This window comes from Opisthocomus hoazin, chromosome 2 (assembly GCF_030867145.1).
Source record: "Opisthocomus hoazin isolate bOpiHoa1 chromosome 2, bOpiHoa1.hap1, whole genome shotgun sequence".
NCBI classification, from domain to species: domain Eukaryota; kingdom Metazoa; phylum Chordata; class Aves; order Opisthocomiformes; family Opisthocomidae; genus Opisthocomus; species Opisthocomus hoazin.
The window spans coordinates 89,271,719-89,288,495 of NC_134415.1; the positions used below are offsets into that span (position 1 = coordinate 89,271,719).

Consider the following 16,777-nt stretch of genomic DNA (forward strand, 5'->3'; position numbering starts at 1 on the left):
CCGTTATCTGAACAAACAGCTGAATCTCGTCTCCACCGACTGTTGACGCAGCTTGCCCGATAGGGATGTGCCACAGAGCTGGTCCTTGCCGTCCTGGCTGGGTACCTCCCTGCTTCTGGTCCACACCTCTATGGTTGTGGTGGTCTTCTGCATCTCACCTCTGGGCACCAAGGAAGAAAGAAGCTGCTGTGCCCTTCAGACTCCTGGTTTTGGCTGTCCCTGGCCAAATGGTGCACATGAGCACAAGCAGGAGTGATGGATGAGCATGTTCCTTCTCTTCGGAAGAACCAGGCAGGTTATTAGGAGGAAATTAAATGCACTGATACTGAAGCAGGCCGTGTGTCTTTTCTGACATGGGTATCGATACCGTCTTGGGTTTGATTTACAGATTTCGGGGAGAAATCCTGCACTAGATGTCAGGAGCACTGCAAATGCCTTCTCAGCCTCAGGCAATCCTTCAAGCAGCTGCAAGCTACAAGTGTTCCGATGAAGCTGTTTCAACCAGAAAGGAATATTCTTCAGCTTCACTCGACAATACACAAAATGTAAAGAAAGCACGTTTGCGAATCTGTGGTGGTGTTGCATGTAACAGACTGGGACCCTTGACTTCACTGGGACTGATTTCTGCACACGTTTGCGTAAGCATTGTGCTCCAGCAAGGGAGGCGTCGCTTCAGAAGGCACCAGCTCGGTTTGCACATCAGTGCTCACTCCTCCCTGCTCGCTGCTGCGCAGCCTTCCTTAAGTACTTTTTTTCTCCTGTCCATGTCTCTGAGAAGCTCACCAGCTCATCTTGTCGTGTGGGTTCATTTTACTTAGCCCAAATTTTACGTGCCCGTTGTGAGCATTGGTATGTTTGCTAACCCCACTGTGTATTTGTTGCTTGCCTCCCTCATTGCCCACCCAGCTTCTCTGGTTTGCTTCAGTGTGGTTACATGATTTTCTGTGTCTGAAAGACCTTTTGTGCTAACTGGAGTAGTATCCAGGTACATTCATCACACTTTTCTCAAATCATCTTTCTTGGTTTGTTCATTGCGAACTGAAGAACTTACCAGTTTTCCTCCCTTTTAAACATCAAAGCTCTTGTTATTTTGCATCAACAACAAAACCTCTCTTTGAAACGCACCCTCCATGCAACAGAAATCCAAGCTGGAAGGTGTTTTGTTGAAGTAAACACTTTTTTAGCTTCAACCTTCCTTCTGCCATTTGTGGTGTCTGGTGTATCTTCCTTTACATTTGCATTCTTCAGTGCTAACTTGAGCTGCCAAGCAGTACTGGAAGCCCTCGGAAAGGGGAGAAAAAGGTAACCTGGTTCAAAAATGTACGAGAGGTTGTTAAACAATGTAAGTTTACAAAAAAAAGCTTAGAATGTCCACTTTGAAGTACTGTTATTTTTCTGACTTTCTCTGCAGCTGTGAAGGCAGATGCTTCTTTTAAAATAAAGATAAGGTTTCCTTGCACCTCCCATGGCTCCAGGAACTGGGTCTTCGAGTTGACATAAAACAATGATTCCATGGCTTCTCATGATCCTGTAGCTGAGTGCTCACATATGCAGGTCTGTGCTGAGAGCTGAGACCTTGATGTGAGCAAGCCTTGGAGCAGAGGGCACATATTCCCCTGCCTAGGATCCAGCTCTTCCCATGCTGTAAACCTGGCCGGTCAGCATGTTAAAACACTGAAACTCCTCTTCAGTAGATGCACCGTTGGCTCTTCCTTTCTTATAAGCTCAGTTTCCATGTATTCCTTGTAAGTTTACGGCTGTAGCAACAGTTTTGCTTTTAATAATTTACCTGTTTCAGAAAGAAAATTCTTCTGTTGAATGGAAAGCACGAAGAAGCCTGCATGTTGAGCGTAGGCGGAGGGTTAGGTTTCCATCTACCCTAAGCTGACCTCGGGGCAGAGAGATTCCTGCTTTCATGTTTTAGATCGTGTGTAGAACCTGATGCTGGCTGGATCATCCAGCTTAGGGCAAGAGTATCTAGGGAACATGGGGAGTGAGACATTTGCAGAAGGGAATGAAATGTTTGGGATGCAGCATCATGCTTTCTACAGCAGTGAACATCAATCACACCTTCTCAGAAAAGCGTGGTGCTGAAAGTCTCCTCCTCCCCCCCCCCCTCACTTTTTTTTCTTGTTTCCCTGTTCCCCACTTCTGTTTATTCTCCTTTCCTTCTGATATGCTGTGGCAAGTGCAATTCTAGCTGAGAAAACTAACTTGTCCTTGAAAAAACAGAGCATTCCCTGGTTTTATTCCTTTGGCCATTGAGTAAACAACAGTTATTTTTGTTCTACCAGTGATTTATGACTGAACAGATCTGGAGTTTATATTTTTAGTTTTATAGGCAATTTAGATAATGTATATTTGTGATCATAAATGTTTGATCCTCTTACAGTCTGTCAACGAGTGTTATGCCCAACTGGAGAAAATTACATAAACTGAAGGGATGAAAGCATTACATTCTTCAAGTAGCCTCGGGTTTCTTTGCAAGTACCCAAATAGGTAATCCTTAAATGTAGCAGTATTTTGAGCATCTCAGAATCACAGAATCACAGAATAGTAGGGGTTGGAAGGGACCTCTGTGGGTCATCTAGTCCAACCCCCCCGCCGAAGCAGGGTCACCTACAGCAGGCTGCACAGGACCTTGTCCAGGCGGGTCTTGAATATCTCCAGAGAAGGAGACTCCACAACCTCCCTGGGCAGCCTGTTCCAGTGCTCCGTCACCCTCAGAGAGAAGAAGTTCCTCCTCATGTTCAGACGGAACTTCCTGTGCCTCAGTTTGTGCCCATTACCCCTTGTCCTGTCACTGGGCACCACTGAAAAGAGCTTGGCCCCATCCTCCTGACACCCACCCTTCAGATATTTGTAGGCATTTATAAGGTCCCCTCGCAGCCTTCTCTTCTTCAGGCTGAACAAGCCCAGTTCCCTCAACCTCTCCTCGTAGTGGAGATGTTCCAGTCCCCTCACCATCCTTGTAGCCCTGTTGTTGGTAAATCATCTAGGAGGGTGCCATCCAGAAGAAATAACCTGCTTTTCATAAGTCATCCAGTTCTCTACAAGGCTTGGATTAAAATGCTGTAGTGTCACTGCTCAGAAAGTATCGAACGTTTTCTACCAGGAACCGCATACTTATACAAACCAACAACCAAACCTCTTTCGTTTGCACTGCTTTGTGTTATTTTTTGACTTTTTTGTGGAGTCAGTAAACATTTCTTGAAAAACCAGAAGTTTTTGCTGAAAAGTTCATTTGCAAATGTCAGGAAAATAATAGTCCTTTTTAAAAACATCAGATCTTTTTTTTTTAATTATTATTTGCCTTCCTCTCACCTCCCCCTTTACCTACCTTTAGTTTGTGGTAATTCTGCAGGTGTAGCCCTTACAGTGATCCTGGAAGATAGATACATGCCACTGCTTGTACTGCTACTGTCCCCTTCTGCTCCAAAAAAAACCATCTTCCTTTCCCCTCCCAGTTGCCAACTTAATTCAAGTCAACACTAGTTAAGCATTCAGATGTTTTTTCCAGGAAAATAGTAAAGTGTTGGGCACCATTGAAACTTCAACTTGAAAATCCCTGTAACTTAAAACTAATAACTTCTCCTTCCACAAGTATTTCCTTCCCACCCTCCTCCTTGGCCACTTCAGAGCACAACTGCTTCCTTGATGGGTGGGGGAAGCCTTTTCGGAGTCAGCTGGGACTGGGCATTGGGTGGGATCTGGGCTGTGCGGGGATGCCAGGACTCGGGTGCTGAGGGGTTCACCCCCTCTTCCAGCCCACCAGCCCCAGCTCTGCTCTCAGCATCCTTCCCAGTCCCAGAGTGCCTCCCCTCCGGGGACCAAGCCCCTGGCACGGCAGTGGCAGCACGATGAGTTTGCTGTGGGCACACAAACGTTTTATTCCCTCTCCTGTTTCATTTTGACATGGACTGGCGTGACAGGTGGCTTTGCTTTAGGGTGGGCAGAGGAGTGTGACACACATTGTGTTGACTGGGGGATACCAAACGATGCTGATGGGGTGTCTTCTCTGAAGCTCCCCAGAATATAGTGGAAACAAGGGAACAAATTCAATGTTCCTGACTTAAATTCAATATAAAAACAAAGCGAAGCTTTGACAAAGTCAGAATTAATTGTCATTTAAAGTCTGTTAGATCATTTTACTAGTTCTGTTGGAACACCTTTCTGGTGTGATGCGCGCTTTCGCAGGAGCACAGAATGCTTTGGGTTGGGAGGGACCTTTCAAGCTCATCTAGTCCAGCCCCCCTTGCCATGGGCAGGGACAGCTTCCACCAGACCAGGTTGCTCACAGCCCCGTCCAACCTGGCCTTGAACATTGCCGGGGAGGGGGCAGCCACAGCTTCTCTGGGCAACCTGTGCCAGTGCCTCACAACCCTCATCGTGAAGAATTTCTTAGTATGTGCGCATAGGTATGCACATACCTGCAGTACAATCTGGTAGAATAATCACAGAAGCGTTAGTTTATCTGTTCTGTGATTCTTCTCAGGGGCCTCATATGTCTGGGCACCATATGAATGCAAGAAAAACACAGGCTTTGTTGTAAGGTGTCTACAGCTTAAAGGGAAGAGGAGGTATATAATGGGTATAATGTGATTATCACGTTTGACATAAAGACCTTCTGTGTTTAAAATAAAAAGGCCCCCAAACTGTTTTTAGAATGGGGGGGGGTGGGGTGTCAGGAGAGGGATTTTGTGAAGGTTTGATGCTTGAATTTTTTAATGCCTGCCTTTATTTTATTTCAGGTTGCTGTTGACGGAGTTGCCAGAACATTGCCCTGCAAAGCTTTGGAGTGCCACTTCTTAATGGATTGCTGCAGCCTCTTAATTTCTCCATTGATCCTGTTCCCTGCATCGTGAGAACATTTTAGCCAGCACAGAATCTAGAAAAGTTACATGTAAGTCATGATTCAAATTCCTTTCTGTTTAAAGAAGGAAAAAAAAGGGAGGGGGGTGTCTTGAGGAGGAAAGGTGGAGGCAGTAAACATCATACTTTAGAAAAATACTGTAAAAGCTGTAATTCAACAGCAAACATTAGGTGGTGAATAAATTGTTACTGAAGTAGTTACTTGTTTTTTTAACCTAAATGGTGATTGTCATTTTGAAGGCTTTTCTAAGTGTTCTGCTACCATAGTAAACCATAGGGAGAAGTACTTAAAATAGCTCTCTTCACCTCATCCCGCTAACTACGCTTCGTTTTTCTCCACAACTGGGTAGGCGTGTGTACACGTACCTCGGTGTGCTGTGCTGAAGCTGCACATGCTCCGTGCGAGTTTGGAGGCCGTGCTTTGCTCAGCAGGACTGCAGGCATCCCTGTATTTTTCCCATCATAAAACCCGTATCATCTTCCTTTGGGGCTTCCCGAATACTTCCCTCGGAGGATCCCTGGCGCCGCTTCCCCTTTCAGCCTGCTGCCCTGAAAGGCTCATTAAGCGTCAGTAGTATCTTCATTACCACCTCTGGCTCCTTCCAGGTGGAGTTAGCTGCTCCACTTGGCTGTAGGAGGGTGGAGGAAGCCATGCGCAGATCTCCTAGGGACAAAAGGGATTGAGGGGGCTGCAGACCCCTTCCTGTCTGCTCAGTTGGGGTAGTAGTTCCTGGTGCATGTTGTGGGCTTTGATTTTTCCTGCCAAGATGGGGACCGGCTGTGGTGCTGTGCACACATTTCGTCCACCGCCATGGCTAAATCCTCCTCTGAAACCTTGCATAGCATCAGCCTGGCACAGAATCAATGGGCAGTTCTAGAGGGGAGAAGTTGGTTTGACCCTTTTTAACTTGTAAGCGGTTCTTACCCTAATTCTGGGATGGATCTGCAGGCGAAGGAAGCCTCTGGACCATTACGAGGATAGCATGGATGTGGTGGCCTGTGCTGTCTGGAGGCTGTGACACCCCAGAGCTGCCAAGTTTGGAAAAAGGCTTGAGCACAACTTTATTGCATTAATTTTTTTAATAAAACCAAATCTCATTGTAGTTAGGAGGTTCTTATCTTTCAGATGGTGGTATAGAGCAGCTTGGCAAAAGGCTGTCTGACCCAGAGAGAATATGAAATTGTGGGTCATGGTGTGGAACTGTGCATGCTCCTGCCCTTGTTTGTTCACTGCAGCAATAATTTCGTACAACACAGTGTAACGATTAGTTGGGACAGGGCAGTGAAGCCCTTGATGCTGGTCAGTTTTTCCTGAATGCTAACTAATGCCATTTTTAACCTTAGGAACTGATTTGTGATACTGCTTCTAAAAAAAGTAGGAGTATTTTGGAACTAGAGAGTTTATATTAGAAGTATACATTCATTTGAGGTACAATTATTTGCTTACATGACACTATAAGTATTACTTAAAGCAAGAAAAATGTATTGCAAAAGGACGACGGAGTTTTGTAATGCGTATGGAAATTCAGTTTTTGAAGAGAGGAGAATTTTTTTCTGGTGTGATGAATATCAGCAAAAATAATAGTGAAGTAGTAGGCAATGGAGAAAGGCTGGGTAGTAACAGAATTCGCTGTCGAAGAGGCCTTACAAGGTGTTGGTTTGATTTTGTTTTCCGAAAAAGGGAGAGTGTTGTCATTTCGTTGTGGGCTTGGCAATATATGGTGCAGTTATTAATCAAATCCCGATAGCAGGAGTCATCTGACTACAGGAGAATTCTGGATCTGGCTTGAAGCTTGTTTCTAGTGCTTGTCTTAAGGGAAGAAAACTTGAAAATACGAGTTGTAACAGCTAGGCAGAAACAACGCGTTGTTCATGAGTCCTACTTAGCGCCATTCCCTTGAGGTCTGGAAGCCCTATTCACAATTTTTTGCAGGCTTTTCTCATGATGTTTGAAAAGCTTGTCATTAGGCATCTTGCAAATTTGCTATTAAAAACCCTGTGAGAGGAATTACTTTTGAAAACGGCATCCTTCTTAGCAGGCTTGACAAAGCAGCCAGAAACTGAATGGACAGAAATGAAAAAAAACCCCGTCTCATTCCAGGAAATATATAGGAAGTTTTCTCCTGATGCTTCTCGTGCTGCAGGTAATCAGAAGTCCCTGTTTCCATCAGTAAAAGCATGTCTGCGGACCAAGTAAACTGGAGTACCAACATAAAGATATAGCAGCTATCATCGAATGGAAGCTTTCCTTTTTTTTTTTCTTTAATTTTTCCCCCACCGTGGTCATGTGATAAAGATATGTGAAGCTTTTAAAACAGGATCTGTGCTCTAACTCCTGGAAAACATGTGTGTCACCTCACAACTTGCTGGCCAAGGTTGCACCCGTTGTGCATGCAGATCCGCGCTGGCGGAGGTAGATGTGAGGGCAAGCTGCTGGTTGCTTACTGAATTTCTCAGTGTTTCCTGCTGTCTGGCTTTTTTTGATAACAAACTCTGCTTGTAACAATTACCATGTTGTAGCACTTCCCATAGAAAGAAGCGAACTTTCCCTTGTTAATTAGCCCTGTTGGAAAGAGCAGTTGCACAGGGTTGACCCAGCTGTAACAACCGTCTTCTCCTTGCTTTTCTCAGGGTGCAGTGTATTTGGTAAACAAGTATACCTTCTCCCTCCTGCCATTTATTATTTAGTTTGTATAATACTACTAGGATGCTGACGGATGTGATCTCCATAAAAATAATATGTATTATTTCATTTGTTTGAATGCAAAGCAGAAGGTTGCTTCCTTATTCTGACGGAGCAGATTGCAAAACTCTGTTACAGTGCATGTGTCAAGATAAAAACCATTTATCCAGGTCCCCTGGGAATTAGTCATGGGCAGGTTAGACCGCATGTGTTGGAGTGAGAGAGTACAGGAATTAGGGAGAAGCTGTGCGCTTTGCTGAGCGGCTCACAGTGCGTTATCCCAAACGATGGCTAATGGCAGCGAGCGAACGGGCCTTTGCTTGGGTGCTGGGGATGTGGCTGTGCCTTAGAGCAGGTGCTGGGGCAGGGCTGCTGGTGTCCCAGTGGAGACGGGCAGCGATTCCCAGCAATTCCCACGTTCTGCTCGCATTTCTCGCTTTGTTCTACTCCTGTGTCTTTTCCTTGAGAAGCAGCAAAAATAACATCCCAATCAATGGCATTCTGCGTCTAATAAATTGTCCGAGTTTGTACCGCTTATGCAGCGTTGAAAATTCAGCAAGGGCCTTAAAATGCTTTGTTCAGGGGGGAAAAAAAGCAACCCAAAACTCAGAAACCTCTGCATACAGATTTCATATTTGCTAGACAGGAATTCTTCAGAACACTTCAATTTTTTTTAAAAAAAAGATTTCTTCAAATCTGTCCTGCAAACGTCTGTAGGCAGATGTAAATAATGTAAAGTTTTAAGATGACGATTTTGGTGATTAAATGTCTGTCTCCCGCCTACCACCACAGCCTGGGAAAAATGTATCTTTTTTTAAATCTGCACTGAAAGGTCAGGTAACTTGACTGGATTGAGAAGGAAATCAGATTTTTGGAGGCGAAGTTGCGTCCCTTTGAGCCTTGACTCACCAAACACACCTAACTCTCAGTACCAAACCTACTTCCCAAGCGCCACGGCCATAGCTAAGGACACGGGTGGTCTTACCCTGCTGGATTTTGATGCGAGATGTGGCCATGTCTGGATTTCGTTATTTTTCTGGTACATTTACCTGTTGGAGTGCTGTTTTTGTAGTGGAAAAGGCATTTGCTTACCCATTTTATGGTAATGGCATAGCAGGGCTTTGCTTTTCATGCACCATCGCGTGGAGCATCTCCCACCCCAGTGAGCTTCCATGACCTCCCGTGGCATCCTGTCCTGGGCGTTATGCTCACAACCACCAAAAAGCATTTTGCTATGATCTAGGGGATATCTTCTTTGCTGCTAGTTAATCTAGTTACTCCTGTTGCCTCCCTCTTAAGAATACATAAAGCCATTGACTGCTGCCAGCCCTGCGTCGGTCCGGTGCTGTGACCAGGTGCTGCCGGCGTGTCTGTATGCGAGGCAGGCTGCACCTCCAGCCTGGGTGGCCAGGGATGGCTTTTGTGTGCTGCAGGTAGATCTGTTGGTTAAATATATTATTTTATTTATATATACATATGTGTGTGTATATATATAAAAACTACATATTTATTTGTATATATGGAAGGGTTATATATATATTTCTGGACAAATATATTCAATGTCGTCTGAAGAGCGCTGGTGTAGCTCCACGCACAGCAACCACGCCTGCCCGCGTGCGTGGGCGGCGAGCTGACGTCCCTCTCAGGGTGTCTCTGACCAGGAGTACCGCGCCGGAGGCATCCCCTCCCGGGACAGCTGGCGACCGCGGGCCGTTGGGCCAGGAGGAGCATCCTGCTTGCATTCTACTGGCGCGACGGAGGTGGACGGCGGCGGCTGTCGCAGCGCAGGGCACCATGCAAACCATAATCATCGTGAGAGCTCTCCCCTGGTGCTGCTGTTGACCACAGGTTTGTTTGCTCGCCGCCCCAGCGGCGCGACGGGCTGCGTGGGCGCCCGGTGCCATTGATCTGTTTACTCGGTGTTTCCCACATGGCCGCCGTGTTGCGGCGAGGGCTTTTTGATTCTTCGCCGCGGCAGGTGACAGCCCCGGTGCGTGCGTGTGTCAGCCCGGGGCACTGAGTCACAGCCCTCCCTCCGCCCGCGGCCGCCAGCGCTTCCCCTTGCCGGGGCGAGCGAAGTGCCAGCCCGTCGCCGCAGGACAGCGTTACCTGCCAGTGTGTTGCTTCATTATTTTCTTTTTTTTTTTAAGAAAAGACTTGAGAGATGGTGACGGCGAGATCAACTTTCTCTGTAACCCAAACCAGTGAAAAGTAAAATCCATCTCACCGCATCGGTTTTGTTTTCACTGCTGGTTCAACCTGTCCTCTCCCTCTGGCAGAGCCCTGCACAGTCATTCGGCGCCCGGCTTGGGGGTGGTGTGGTTGTCAGCGCAGTGGTGTATGACCCATTTATTTTCATAACACTTAGATACCCACGCTCCTACAGCCTTCGGCACGCGGGTCCTACTGCCTAAACCCTCGCCAGGGAAGCACGCCCCTGATTTCAGCGGCGCGCGTCGAGAGTGGCCGGCTCAGGGCTCGGCTTGCCGGGGGCTGCGGGGAGGCGATGGGCTGTTGGGTCTAGCGGGCGATTGACGAGCAAAGGCAGGTAAACATACATTTTTCCAGAGCTGGCACTCTGTCTTAAATTATGTTGGTAAATATTGATTGTTAGCTTGCGGGACGTGTTTCCTGTTATGATTTGCAAAGAGTTGAGAAGTAAAAGTGTTGTAGGGGATGCTTTTCTGGCTGCAATAACTCGCGTTTTCAGAGACAGCAAGGTAATTCGTGACATGAGATGGTTCGTTCTCCTTTCCCCATCTCCAGTGGTGGCATCACATATCTCCTGCTGAGCCTGACAGAACTTTTTTCTTTATTTCTTTTTTACTCAGCTAACTGAGTTAGCTTTCTGCAGGTTGTTGGATGATAATCAGGTTCATGCTTGTGTTGCTTTCGGTAAACGGAAAGAATCAGGCGTAGGACAGACAGGAGGGTAAACTAGCATCATGGTAGACATGGGAGTTTTAGGTATAAAATTAAAGAGTAATTTGCAAAGTGACTTGAAGTAAAGTGGATTTAAACACAATGAAATCATCCTTGACAGCAATTTGTTTCAAGTTCTTCTACTATTATGAGTGTAAAGGGATTTTTTTTTAATTACCAGTTTCTGGGTAGAGTACTCGGCAGAATTTCTCACAGGTAAGTCAAGCATTAACTCCTTGTACCTCGGTAGTTTGGGCAGGGGGGGGAGATGCTGAGAGTTAGGGAGAGGCACCTCCTCCATTTGATCATTTAAAAGTCTGTCAGTGGTCAGCTAACTTAGAGAAGCCCCTGCCAGGTAACTGAGAGAAAACAATTAATTAAATGTATGAAAATCCAGCAGGATCCCTGACGGTAGAGACACACTGCACGCCGATAGCTGTCCTTGATGTTTAACCAGAATATAATGGCACTCTAAATACAAACTGGAAAAAAAGCAACAGCGATTAGCTAGTTTGCATCCCTTGTTCAGATAAGCCATGAGTTCTGGGGTTTTTGCATTTATATACTTTTGCTGTAGGTGTTGGAAGTGTGGGTGGCCATGAAAAAGTGTGGTTACAATAAGATTTTCCATTTATTGCCCTTTGTGTACAACTAAAAAAAAAGATTCAAATGCTTCAGAATTTGTAGAGCAAGCATAATCCTTCTCTTAGCTCTGATGACTGGCTTGCCTGCAGCTTCGGCTCTGTCTGGTGAGTCCCAGGCTTAAATGCTTGTAAGTGGGTCTTTGTTGGAAGGAGAGGCAGAATTTACTTGTGGTGTGGTCTAGCTGTGTTAATTTATCAACTCCTTATTTTAAAACCAAAAAAAAGGAGTTAGGCGTAAGTGCATAAGTGCATAAGTAAGCGGTCATGATGAAAGGATTTTGGAAGCAGAATTGTTCTGATCTCTGGAAAAAGCAGCTTTGGAGAGGACTGAAAGATCTTTAAAATCAGCCCTCTGAAACTTCACTGGTGTAACTTGAACTGTTGATCCAGAGCTTCATCTTCATCTGCTGAGCATTAAGAAACAAATTCTCAGGGTTAACTTTTGGCACGTAAAATCCTTTTGGTTTGGTTTTTAGGGTGGCAGTATTGAAATATGCTGTCTCGGTAGCTTTTCCAGGTAGTTGCACCGGTTAGGAATCCGCTAAATTAGTTGCAGTATCTTGAGCTACTAAAGCTGTTCTGACCACATTAATTGATACGTCAGCTCATGGCCGAGAGAAGCATTGAAGAGAGATGTTGTCAGCGTGTGCAGGGAAATTTGTAACTTCACGGTGTAAGGTTTGGTGCTGTCCCAGCTTCGCTCATGAAGTAGCCGTGGCATTTCCAGAGAATGAGTGTGCCTGTGCATGTCAAGCTTCTCGGTTTGATGTCATTCTTGCGATGGATGAGTAGAGAGAGTATCTATCCAAGAGCTGCAGACCCAAAGGTAGAGGCTAAAAGCTTGCTTTCTGCTGCGCGGCAGCTTGAGCTTCACCACTTTCGTGTCGCTTCGTGACCTTTCCAGGTTTTCCAGGCTTGGCAGGGTAGCAGAGGTGTTGCTCCTGCGAATCGGGCTGCGTAAGACAATAGGTTTTCGCTCTGAGTAACGCCACGTGGTGCGGAGGATGTGGGGTGCTGGGGGCACTTAGAGGCACACGCGCTTGTTCCATGGAATAATAGCCATGCTGTCGGCGGTGAGTCTTTTATTATGCAATACAAAATCCGTTTGCATTACCTTGATGTAACCCTCCCTCTCTTTTTAGAAGAAGAGTTCGGTGCCTGTCGTTGCTGCCTTACTTTTGCCTTTTTGCTGAAACACAGGTTTCTGCTTTCACATCTCTGCACGCGCATTGGACCAGCCCCTGCCTTAGCACAAAGTACAAAAGGCAAGAGAGCTGCTGCAGTAATCAAAGTTCTAAATATTTCAGGTGGGAACGGGCAAAACTTCAGCAGTAATGAGTTTCCACGGTGGTGGTTGCTGCAGGGAGTTACATCTGTTATAACTGCCTGCACGTCTCAGCCCTGTCGGTGACCAGATGCTGACAAGCGGCGTAAAAGTTTGAAAAGTTTGTTGTCATTTTTTCTGTGGAACTTTCCCTTTTTGGTGCAGATGTAGAGGTGGGTTTTTTTCTCCTCCTTTCCCCCCCCCTCCCCCCCACTCCTTCTTTCTGCTGCTGTGCTCGGTGCAGATGAGCTCAGACCTGATGGCTTTGAAGATAACAGCAGGAGCGAGTGCGTCACGCGGCGATGGCACCCGCCGCCGCTGCTGCGCTTCCCAGCTGGAGGAGACGCACTGGTCCGTTCCAGGGGTATCGCCACGCGGGCTATTTTTAGAGATGGCACACAGGACGCGTTGTGCAACTGTCGGTACCCGCTGCCGGGCTCTTCATTTTTTCCCTTGTATGGTGATGAGGTTTTTAAGGTGTTTACCTTTTGTCTTGAAGAGGTAGATGGATCTCTTTTTTATTCTTCCAACCGTGGCGTCTGTGGAGTTGTGTTTTCTGTACACGATCCGAAGGGAACAGCCCTGCACGTGGCCGCTAAATTAGGATTAGTATAAGTGACCGGAGCAATGCAGTTGAGATTTTCAGCTGCAGGGCTCTAACAACCTGTTGGGTTGCACAGCAGAAGATCTGCTACCTCGGGGAAACCCCCAGCATGGTTTTTTTTAACTTTCCCACAGCAAACAAGCTACACGCCGGCGTTTTTGCAGTTGTCATAAACTCTTTCTATGGCTCTCAGTTTCTGGAGTCCTTTGAGCAGCCGCCTGGGCTGTCGCCGCTCCCCGTGATGTACAGGAGGTCCCGTGAGACGACGGGAGCAGATGCTGGCCAGGCGGCGATCCCCTCCCATGTGCCCGGGGGGACCGGCGGACGCTGAGGGATGCCCTGGGAGCAGAGCCCGACGTAGCCGTCGACGGCTGGCTTACGCCTGTCGCGCGCTGGAGGAACAGAGCTGGACGGTCACGTTGCATTGCTGGAATAATGCAAAAACATTAGCAATGGGGATTTGCTGTAATGGTGTATTTTAAGCGCGTCTCTGCTCTGCCGGCTTCGCTTTTAATGCACTCGGTTAAGGAATGCTTTGGAGGTTGCTGCTAATGGACGAATCTTCCGGAAAATTGGAATTTTCAAATAAGATTGACACTTGGAGTGAGAAATATAAATCTAATGAGAGTATTTCAGCAGAGGTTTGTAATTAGGAATGAATGGAGGGAATTTGTACGCGCAGTCTGCAAAAGGGCATGGTGGAAGGTGAAATTGCACCCTCTGCGCTGAATGAGGGATGAAAGCCAATGTATCAGTGTCATGGCATGACAGTGTAGAGTATAAATGATACTGTCACTGAGTGCTGCAGAAGGTATCAAGGGAATTCCACTCCAGTAAATTACATTACTTAGACAGACCTGAAGGCATTGTGTCTGAATGATTGGAGGGAAAAAAGGTTGTCAGCACAAAGCAGAAGATATTATAGAACAACTGGCTGCAGGGTTAGAAAGCAGCGTTTTTCTGATGTTTACCATGCAAAGCTCTTCAGATGCCTTTTTAAATTTTTTGGTTGAATTACAAATGTATTGATGAAGCAATAGAGTTTTCTGAGATGGCGTTCGGAGTGGATACGAGCCTGCAGCAAAGGACTGAGCATGGACAGCTTCTGTTTTTTTCAGTAGGAATTGGGACTCCTCCAGGCTTGGGAAAAATCTAGTCATGTGTTCCCAGCTCAAGCAGTGATCTTTATGCATTGCTTTATTTGGCTGAGGACTTGCTTTTTGGGCTGGGTTCTGGTTATGGAGTATTTCTAGCATACATTTGCGGGGAGGGAAAGGTTGTTGCCGTCCTCAGTAGCAGTGTCTGGGGCTGGCTTGTGGTGAGCAGCAGCAAATCCCAGGACACAGCTTGTTGAGGTCCATGGTGCGGGTGGCCGGGAGCATGATGTTGTGGTGACAGTGCAGTGAAAGTCCGGAGGCTTCACCCCTTCTGTCACGCATGCGCTGGCGCATCATATGTATGTGTTCCTCACGCTGTTTTGCTTATTTCCCCCCCAAAACCCACTGCTAACAGCGCCTTGCAGCCCCCAGCTGCAGGGATGGTGTGGAGTGCAATCGTTATTTCTTGCCTTTTTTTCCCCTCTGCAATGACCTGTTACATCCACCCTCGGAGGGGCATTACCTCAGAGACAGGACTTAACTGCTGCTCAATCTCTGACCTTACACGCAGACAACACCTACAAGCTCCTGTCATTTCCTAGTTTGCTCGTGGGTGAGACAGCCCAGCTCCTGCAGTTCTTCCAAACTGCTACTCGACGATAAAACGGCTTCTCCCCAAAGGTGCTACATTTCATTCCTGCAGCACATAGTAAGCCCTGCCTGCCTTGGGGCTTCTGGTAAAACTTCAACAGACTTTGTACTGCTTACAAACATATTTTTCCACTTGCCTACTCATGAAAAGCATCACTGAAAGTACATGCTGTAAATAATGATAAGGGAGCGGGCTTCGTTTCTCCTCTCCAAAACTTGATTCTCAACAAAGCCCACACATGGCGGGAGGATGGACGTGCAGCACAGTTAAATTAGCCATCCTTAGTGTAGGCTTCTTTACCTGGAAATACCCTTTCAAGTTGTGGGGGCATTAACCAGGAAATGTGGCCAAGCTGAAGGGCACTGGCTCTGGGAAGGCTGCGGTTCAGATGCTTCCGTGGAAATGGCCCGTCCTGCTCGGGATGCGGGATTCAGTCCTTACAGCGCCCGCAGCTGGAAGCCGTAGCATCAAACCTACAGGCAGTGTGAAAAACCAGTGAGGCACCCATGGGTAGGAAGATGCCCTAGGTGGGATGGGACTCAACAGTAGAGCAATTTGTTGGCCAGTCCTGATCATAGCCAAAAGCGAGTGGGTACCTGTACTTCCCGCATTAGAACTGGGCTGGAGTGGCCCAGGATGTAGGGCTGTGTCTGTCTGTCTGTCTGGATAAAAAGGGAAGTTAAGATGTGAGAGGTGTAAAGTTTGTCCTTAGACTGTCATTGCCATGGGAAACTACTATGCCTGCTGAAGCACCCCTGTGCAGTATTATTAAAAATCTTCCGTCACTCACTTCTGCTGTGGTATTTTGTGTCAAAAGCTGGTATTTTGACACATCTTTGGGGTTTTTTTCATGTTGGGAAAGCAAATGCTTTTTCTTATATTCCATGTCATTGCTGCGGTCGTGATCGAGCCACGTTTTCAAAATGTGGTTCTTTGTAATCATCCATCACTCCGCAGAAGACCCATTCATCCTTGCTGCCCTGGCTATCCATGTGATGCTGTTTTCCTCTTCCCACGCTGGTCCTGCGGCATGAACACCTACAACCAGCACCTGTGAAGTCACCAGGGTCACTCATGGGAGCCATGGATGCAATAGTGGACTTTAAATGCTGTGAAGTACCGGATTGCAAGAGTGGGGTAGGGGAGGAGAAGGAATGGCTGAACTCAACATCTTAGGGAAGACAGAGAGACTAACCAGTATTGCTTTAAATGAGAGAGATATTGAGCTTGCTGGGTCAGATCTGTATCCCCTGGCAAATGTATTTTTTGGCATAAATGGCTCCCTGTTGTCCCAGGAGGCTATTGCTATCTCTTCCTATCTTGTACAATGGATTTCTCCGTAATCAATCTTTGTGCAGGAAAGTTGTGGTTCAGTAAGCCCAGCTTGCTAACGAGTCAATGGTTTAACCTTAATTCTCACTGCTAGTGCTTTTGATAACACAGAGCTATAAAGTTTGGCATAGCAGAAACTTCTCTGTAAACTCTGATTTGCTTTCCATAAACTCAGCCCATTACCGTTAATTTCTCTCTTATCATTAGTGTTATTAAACTGACGATCGATGTGTAAAAACTGCCATTTGCATGAAGTTCCCAAAACTGTGGTAAAAGAGACTTTTGTTCTGACTTGGTAAGGAGAGGGGAAAAAAAAAAAGCAAAATCATGCTAGTTCTAACAGCAGAGATGTTCATATAAAGACATGTTCTGAACAATAAGATCGTTTATCCCTGTATGACATAAATTCGTCGGAATTTAAATAATGAGAGATCTTGTGAAGTGCAGCAAAATGCACACCACTGACATTGTGAAGTTTCCCTTCTCTAAAGCCCGATTCTCAGGGAAAAGCAGCTTTACTTTTGCTTTGAAAATCCATTATCATAAACCTTTTTTTTTTTGTAAAACACTTGTCTTAGTGCAATATTAAAGCAATTTTATACCCTAAGAGCAGCTCTTTTGTAAGGTAAAGTGCAGTCCCATGTGTG

The 16,777-nt window shown here is 46.4% G+C and overlaps 1 protein-coding gene across 4 annotated transcripts in view; it reads left to right on the plus strand.

Moving 5' to 3' along the window:
* The window catches only part of BACH2 (BACH transcriptional regulator 2), a 193,742-nt gene that overhangs the window by 102,837 nt on the left and 74,128 nt on the right, over positions 1–16,777 (plus strand). For 3 of the 4 annotated variants that reach the window (XM_075414359.1, XM_075414358.1, XM_075414360.1), the window contains one exon: positions 4,752–4,903. The gene's annotated coding sequence lies outside the window, so the exon portion shown is untranslated. Of the gene's footprint in view, positions 1–478; positions 546–4,751; positions 4,904–16,777 lie in introns of those variants that run through there. The other variant, XM_075414361.1, reaches the window with a different exon arrangement.